At 59.3% G+C, this 7,852-nt stretch overlaps 5 non-coding genes across 5 annotated transcripts; 2 read left to right on the forward strand and 3 right to left on the reverse strand.

Annotated features, from left to right (window-relative positions):
* The first annotated feature begins 155 nt into the window (after positions 1-155).
* On the forward strand, positions 156-226 carry TRNAG-CCC. The gene has a single exon. It is a non-coding gene; the product is annotated as a tRNA-Gly (tRNA).
* Positions 227-1,468: 1,242 nt separating this feature from the next.
* On the reverse strand, positions 1,469-1,631 carry LOC111735595. Its single transcript, XR_002778863.1, has one exon. It is a non-coding gene; the product is annotated as a U1 spliceosomal RNA (small nuclear RNA).
* Positions 1,632-2,681: 1,050 nt separating this feature from the next.
* On the reverse strand, positions 2,682-2,753 carry TRNAE-UUC. The gene has a single exon. It is a non-coding gene; the product is annotated as a tRNA-Glu (tRNA).
* A 3,249-nt stretch (positions 2,754-6,002) lies between these two features.
* Positions 6,003-6,076, forward strand: TRNAN-GUU. The gene has a single exon. It is a non-coding gene; the product is annotated as a tRNA-Asn (tRNA).
* Positions 6,077-7,217: 1,141 nt separating this feature from the next.
* Positions 7,218-7,290, reverse strand: TRNAV-CAC. Its single transcript has one exon. It is a non-coding gene; the product is annotated as a tRNA-Val (tRNA).
* Between the last annotated feature and the right edge of the window lie 562 nt (positions 7,291-7,852).

Here is a 7,852-nt window from a genome sequence, read left to right on the forward strand (position 1 = left end):
TCAAGATTGACTTCTTTCATTCAACAATAAGAACTTAAGGTGCTGTCATGAATTTTCATGGTTGCCCATTACCATTTTCCAGTTAATGACATTCCGAGCATTAGTGTCCCTAGACATTTTTTCCGACGACACATCTGGGACAGCAAGGAGAGGACGCATTGGTGGTTCAGTGGTAGAATTCTCGCCTCCCACGCGGGAGACCCGGGTTCGATTCCCGGCCAATGCAGCCCGCCTTACATTTTCTTCCCTCTTCTCAAGACTTTCCACGTCTCACAGGTGGCAGCCAGACCCAAGAGTAGGAAAACGAAAACTGAAATCCTCAGGGCATTCATCTGGGACACATCTGGGAGCAGGAGACAATAAGGAGCTGTGGGGTGCTCGCGAAAATGGAGGAGCGATGGGCCTACCTCCGGCAACCACCTCCTCTCTCGCGACTTCCTACCTTTCAATCCACGAGTGTTTCCTCTGGGTCTGCGATTTTGAATATTTGGACCTGAAGCCGTTGCTACTTTCGGCCTTTCTCCTGAAAGATCCCAAAGAGCCATCAGGTCATTGGCTCGCGCGCTGGACCTCGGGTTAACCGCTAGGCCACGTCTCACCTGGGAGCGAAGGTCAGGAGAGAAGGTCACGGAAGGAGAGCCGTTGCGGGGCCCCGCAGACATCCCAGTGGTTGGTGGGCGGGGTGGAGGTAGGAGACGACCGCAGCCAGGTGAGACGCACGAAGCATCCGGATAACCCGGCGTCGCGGCTGCCTTCTTGGGAGACTCGCCCTCTTTCCCTCTGGTCTCAGACGAGACGCTGAAGAGCGAGCACATCATCCTGGATCACTTCTCCTCTCTCCAAGGACCTCCGACGGAAGGACGAGCTGACGGGAGCGTCGCTCGTTGGTGGTCCAGCGCGCGGAGGAGTCGGGGCTTGTGGTGGAGCACTTGCCGGGTGTCTCTTCTGGGCAAGACTCCACAAAGCACGGGAGAGGCGGCTGGGTGCTTCCCGCAGGTTGAGGAGTGGGGGTGTGGAGAGGTGTTTCTTTCCCCAAGAACAGAGCTGGGGTGGAAGAGGAGGAGGGAGAAGGGGAGGGCGACTCCGGGCGAGAACAGGTGGCTGGCTGGCCCGGGCGGGGAAAGGGCGCGCTGGCAAGGGAGCCGGGAGCCTCGAGGCCAATTGTGGGAGGGGTGCCTAGTTCGGAGCTGGCCTCAGAGGGACTGCGGAGCGCGAGGCCTTGGGGGCGACGTCTGCCACGCTCTCCAGGCAACATAGGCTGGTGGTGTGGCCTTTGCGGTGCGGGCGCGAGCCCCCGCGGGCTTGGGCGCACTCACGCACGCATACGGCCAAAAGCGCCGTGGAGAGACTAGCCCTGACACCTGAGCCTGGGAGGCATGGCGCAAGAAGCGGAGAAGACACGCAAGATAGTGCGGCGCGGGGGACAGCAGCACGGAGGAGATGTCGTCTTATCGTGTACGGATCAGATGAGGGGAGAGCGCGCACGCAGTCCCCCACTAGCAGAATTGTGCAGTCGAGTCTCCCACATGTGGGGTAATCGCAGGGGTCAGCACGGCCCGAGTGCAATGGCTGATTCTCGCCCTGGGAGAACCACCTTTCTGACCGTGGTGTCTCCTCTGCCAAGTACGTATGAGCGGTCCTCCTGCAAGCTTCGTGCAGCCTCCCGTCCCTCCCACCGTTCACTAAGGGTCACCGCCGTCCCCGTCACCCGGCCCTCGCCTCATCTCCAAACCGCACTCGGCAAAACAATGTAAGTCAAGCCACCAAATCCCCAAGCCCCCACGCATGCACACGGGAGACCCCAGGTCGGCCCCCCTCGCCCCTCCCCCCCGACAGATCGCCGTGCATCAGCGGCTGCAGACCCAGCGACCGGCAGCCACTGCGCTGTGTCATCTGCATACTCCCCCGGCGGCCTCTGTGGGCTGGGTCCCCGTCACCTCCTCGGGTTCTCGCTCTCTCTCCTCTTGGCCCAGGGAACACCACGTTTATCCCAACAGGTCTTCGGACCGACCGTCCAAGGGACAAGGGGAAACGTGCCCGGAGCCTGGAAGAGTCTCGACGGTTTAAAGGCCACAGCCGCTGTCGCCGTGGTGGGATTTGACCGTGGTACCGTTGCTTGGACATTCTGGTGTTGATTCCTACTCCTCCCTTCCGCTAGTGGCAGCGGTCAGCGCTTCCCATTTTGCGCCTACTTCACCTGCTGCCGCCTTTGTTGGGTCCGTTCACGTCACGTCCCTACACCGTTTAGTCGACGGACGGGACAGCCCTGGAGGGCTTGACCCAGCGCTCGCCTTCCTGTCAACCCTGGCGGGGGTGGCCCTCGGGCACCTCTTCCGAAGGCCGAGTGAGCACTCACGTGTGGACGGAGCTGAGGAGCCCCAGCCGCCAGGCCCGTGTCCAGGGGCGCGCACTCATCCCGCCACCGGGTGCGGCTCAGCCTGCTCGGCGCCCTGGAGCGCGGGCTTGGGTGCAACCCACCTTGATGTGACCTCCGCGCGGCCGTGTAAACCTGAGCGAGAGAGCCACCGAGGAGCCGTCTGAAGCCCTTCGTGCGGGCGGCTGACATGCAGAAAACCTGCGGGACTGAAGGCTCGGTGCGGGTAGCACACGCCACACGCCTCTACGGGGGATGTAGAAGACAGATTCTGGCCGGGTGACAGATGCCAGTCGGCGCAAAAAGTTTCCCTGACCGGGAATCGAACCCGGGCCGCGGCGGTGAAAGCGCCGAATCCTAGCCACTAGACCACCAGGGAGCCGCGAAGGGACATCCTCGCTCCTTCCTTCCCCGCGGAGTGACATTTCCCAGCGCTCTGGTAAGCTCTGGGTCTTGGGCGAGGTTGGGTGGCGCTCGTCGTGCAGGAGTCCTTTCCTAAGACCAAGTTCTCTCCCCGCCTTCTCCACCGAAGGAGCCCACGGACAACCCACGAGCGCCCCGAGGCCTCCAGGTGCACACGTCCTGGAACGAGTTGTCCCGTCCCGGCTGCCCCTCAGAACCGGCCCGGAGACGCGCTTTTGCGAGGTGGCCGCGCGTGGAGAGAAGGTCGCCGGGGCCGGGGCGATGGACCGGGTGGCTCGGAGGAGGCGAGACGGGAGGCGCCCAGGGTGAGACCCCGGGATTCTCCAGCCTCCGAGAGGACTCCGAGGGGCTGCGCGGACCGAGATGGCGGGGACGGAACACGCTTTCCAGCTAGGCTCCGCCGTCCTGACCTGGACGCCGGCTCTCGCCCCCGACAACCCGCCACACCCGCACTTTTCCCATCTTAGTTGATGGAAACTCCAACGCCGGGGTTTCCCCACATCCAATGAGTCTAATTTGCGTGTTCACTCGTCTGTCGGGGGTGTGGACGTGGGTCCACGCCGGGCTTTCTCCACCTGCACAGGGTGGACCTTTGGGATCGAATCATTTCTGTGCGGGAGGGCTCCGTCCGTGGACTGCAAGGCGTTAACACCCCTGGCCTCTGCTGACCAGATGCCAGGGGGAAACTCTCTCCGCGCCCCCCTACCCCCCACGTACCCCTCTCTCCCACCCCAGAAGCGACCAGCAAAAATGTCTCCAGACAGGGCCTAAGCGTCCCAGAAGGGCCCGGGCCTGGGGACGGGGCTCCAAATCTCCGGGGACTGAGAACCCGCGGTACGCACAGTCCCCGCTGTTCCTGGTCTCGGGACTTGAGCAGACGACTCTCTCCTGATCAGGGCGCAGGGGTCGATTCAGTGCTCGGCACCCAGCTCAACTGGACGTGAGGGTTTGAGACCTTCATCTCGAGATCATGGGGTTTTCTGCCGTTAGGCCTTTTCTTGGGTTCTTGCCTCGAAACCAGCCTTCTTTTCGAGCCCGTCCACGGGGGCCGGCCGGGCAGAGAGCTGGGTCCGCCTGCAGAGAAGCTGAGGGCCACTTTCTTCGGCTTCCCTAGGCATCCCCGACGAGCAGGTGCGCCGTGCCGGGGGAAGAATAAGGTTTGATTGCGGTGCCGGACCCCCGGCGCCCGACCTCCACCCGCCGGGAGTTAGGTCCTGGCTCAGCCTGAGCTCTCCAGGCGCCCAGGCCGGGAGGCACGCCTAGGGGAACCCAGCCGCTCACTTCGGTCCTGCCCACGAGGGACCCCAAAAGGGTCCTGACGGGAAAGAAGGCTGAGAATCCTCTCCTACTGGGCTACTGGCTAGGCGGAAGAGAAGAGAACATCCTGCGAGGTTTCAGGCCCTGTTCCTACCACGAGGTCGACCTCCCGCGGCTGGTGACGGGTGAGTGGAGGCCCCGTCTCCAGTTCGCCAAAGTAGACAAAGCAGACGACGATGACCCGAGTACCGGTGAATGAAATGACGGTCCCCAGTCTTCCCAGTTGGTAGTACTTGAACTTCCCTAGCCAGGATCTCCATGGACTCCAAGGATGCAACTGAACATTTCTTATTTTCTCAACTGCCCTTATTTGAGGAAAGGATCGATCTGGTGTGAAGCATTTACGGAAACCATTAAACGGCGGGGGCGGGGGCAACTGTTGTTGAGACTGCCACATTCCTCACCCACTCCCTTAAAATTCAGTGCAGTTTCCCAGGTAGAATCCCCAGGTTGGGCCCATTTTACTTCCAACGCACAGTCGGTGGAACCCACGAGGGGTCTCGGGATATTCACGGATGACTGACTACCGGAAGGATGCTAGTCATTTTTTCATTTAAGCGCGCATTCCGAAAGCAAGCAAACACATCAGGCTCGCCTGTTTCTACCAGTTGCGTGGTCAGGACGGGGAGTCACGTGGCCACCGTTATCATCACTTCTGTGGCTACAATTGTTGCATTCTTTCAGCTGTGCGGTCCTGACGGATACCGTTTGGCGTGTGAGTGGCTGCCCACGGGCATTTAAAAATCCTTGAGAGTATATTAGAGAGGTTGATATGGCGAGTATAAGGAGACCAAAGACTTCCCTTGTACTGAAACAAGGTCCAGGTCCCCAGGTTGGTGCGCTGAAAATGCATCCTTGGCACAGTACCCTACCGTATGGCAAAGCACTCCTCTTTTCAGTTCGAGCTGTGAATGTAAGACTCAGAAAAAAGTGCGTGTTGGGAAGGGGGGAGGGGGGCGGCGGAACGCGCGGGTCCGCGGCCCGCAGGTCCAGAAGCTGCGCGGCCTGGGCGGGTTTGAACACGTGTAAATAGACGGCAGGTGGCAGGCAGTCCAGAAGACAGTGCCGTGACTCGGATTCGAACCGTGGGTGCTGCGGCCACAACGCAGCGTACTAACCACTAGACGATCACCACGCCCGGTGGCAGGGACCGTCCTCGCTCTACGACGTTTGACGTAAAATCATCCCATTCGCTGCGCTGCCTTGTTCTCGGACAAAGGCAGGTGTGCGTATTCTTCTCTTTCGTGCCTGCTCTCCGTTATTCCCTCCCTTCCTCTAATTGTGATACGAGACGAGAAAACAAAACAGAACAAACCCCGGCCCCACCCCCTCCCCCAGCAATTCTCATCTCCCCACATCCTACCTGAGCCTCTGCAGGAGCCTCCTGGAAAATCGCGTCCCCCGCGCTTTCCCGCCTCTTCGCGGTTGCCCCTTTTGACCCCTCCCACCCCCACTCCTCTCTGGCTCCCGCCCCACCGACGGCGGCCGAGTGGGGCGAGCCGAGCGCCGGCGGCGCAGACGGTCAGGTGCAGCCGGAGCAAACGCGAAGAGCCATCCCTGGGAGGCCGCCGGTAGTTCGGCCTCCCTCGGGCCCCACTCGGCTCAGGCCCTGGGGGTCGAGGCCCGGGGCGTCTCCGGGGCGTCTCTGGGGCGCTGGCATCCGAGGCGGGAGTGGAGCTAGGCGGAGCGAGGCCGTTCAGCTGCCCCTCTGTCTTCGGAATCGCCCAACGCACGGGTTTCAAACGCGAGCGACGGGCTGCGTGGACTCCACGTCTTGGGTGTTCGGAGGCTTTGGAGCCCGCACGGCCGTCGGGCAACCGGCGCGTGGCTCCGCCTAGCGGTGATCGATGGCTTGCTCTGTGCTAGCGTGAGTCCGGGGCTTCCGCGGGTCTCTGTGGCGCAATCGGTTAGCGCGTTCGGCTGTTAACCGAAAGGTTGGTGGTTCGAGCCCACCCAGGGACGCGGTTGGAACTTGAAGGAAGTCAACAGAGCTTTTGCAGCTCTTTCTCCTCCGCACATCTCCTCTCGGACTTAAGCCGAGAGAGGCCTTCTCTGCTACTGTCCTTCAGGCCTCTGTGTCTCGTGCCTGGAGACAACAGGAGCACCTCAGCCAAGATCTTGAGATCTTCGCTGGCTTCATAGTTTTTGTCATGACTGGAAATATTTCTGTCATTGTTTCTTCTCTCAGTCTTTTCAGGACTCCAGTTACTCGCGTATTAGTCCCCTTAAAGTTGTCCCACCATTCATTGTAAAAAAAAAAATAATACTTTTTTGGACTGTTGAGTTTCATTTTGGATATTTTCAATTGTCATGGCTTTATGGCCCCTGCTCTTTTCTCTGCGATTTCGAATCTGCCGTTAATTCCATGTGGTGAACGTGTGTCTTTCCCATCTCTAAAGTTTGATTCTGGTCCTTCGAATATGTCGCACGTTTCCACGTCAGTCTTTGGACACATGGAACGCGGTCATAACTGCGTTCGGGTCCTCTGTGCTACTTTTAACATCGCGCCAGTTCTGCGTCGTTTTTGATTGACTGGTCGACTGGTTGATTGACGATTGTCCTCATTATGAGTCCTGCTTTCCCGCCTCTTTGTCTGGCCGGCATTCTGCGATTGGATGGCAGACATTGCCAACGTTTACCTTTTCGGGTACTGGTCGTTTTGGTGTTCGTACACATCGTCTCGAGGTTGGTTCTGGGGTCCAGGTAAGCGACTTGACAACAGTTTGATCCCTGTGGAGACCAGACCCTCCTGAGTGTGGTTCCCGATGGCCCGAGAATTGTGAATCTGGCTGGCTGGAGCGAGCACGATTTCCTGCGTGATTTCAGCCTGTAGAGAAGATGCAGGCGATAGACGAGAAGGTCAGCGGGAGTCCTGGATGTAAAGGTGACCGGAAGTGGGCTTGCTCGGTCTCCAGTGTGACTGTGAGGAGACAGTGGAGACCCGGTTGGTAGTGGCGAGTAGGCTTTGGGCTGGTAATCAAACTGCAGCCGTGTTTCTTGGGAATGGAAAATGCATCCTTGGCACAGTACCCTACCGTATGGCAAAGCACTCCTCTTTTTAGTTCGAGCTGTGAATGTAAGACTCAGAAAAAAGAGAGAGGCGTGTTTCCGCCCGGTTTCGAACCGGGGACCTTTCGCGTGTGAGGCGAACGTGATAACCACTACACTACGGAAACGCGATGGGTGGGCAGGCTTCACTGTATATCCATGAAAACCTTAGAACCTGCCGCGACGATTCTGGCCACCAACTTTTTGGCTCGAAATACGCCCGGGGGAAGCACCCGTCACGATCCCTCGGGCCGGGAGACTGTGGCTCCGACGCTCCCGGGCTGCTCCTAAAGCCTCTGACAGAGGCCTGTGGCCATGAGCATCGAACAGGGCCAGTCAAATGCAGGGCAGGGAATGGAGGGATGGCAAGAAAGCGCAAGAAACCGTCTGAAATGGCCCAGAGCCGAAGAGTGACAGAGCCGTGACTGGGAAGGGCGGGACCACGTGACCCGGGTCATTTCACAGGCATCTAGGAGTCTGAGACTTGGGCGGGCTGCCCTGGAGTTTCCCTCTTTGGCTCTGCTGCCAGACCTGGCTAGGCTAATGGTGACGCTTGGTGTGACCACAGCCACCTTCATAGATGGCCATTAAGTATTTGGAACAAGGTGAAGCGAAAACTCTAGAAAAAACGATTTATAAAGTTGTTCTGTCTCTCCCACATCTGAGTCATATTACTGTGTGATATTGTGA

This window comes from Pteropus vampyrus, unplaced genomic scaffold (genome assembly GCF_000151845.1).
Source record: "Pteropus vampyrus isolate Shadow unplaced genomic scaffold, Pvam_2.0 Scaffold1000003939, whole genome shotgun sequence".
Taxonomy (NCBI): domain Eukaryota; kingdom Metazoa; phylum Chordata; class Mammalia; order Chiroptera; family Pteropodidae; genus Pteropus; species Pteropus vampyrus.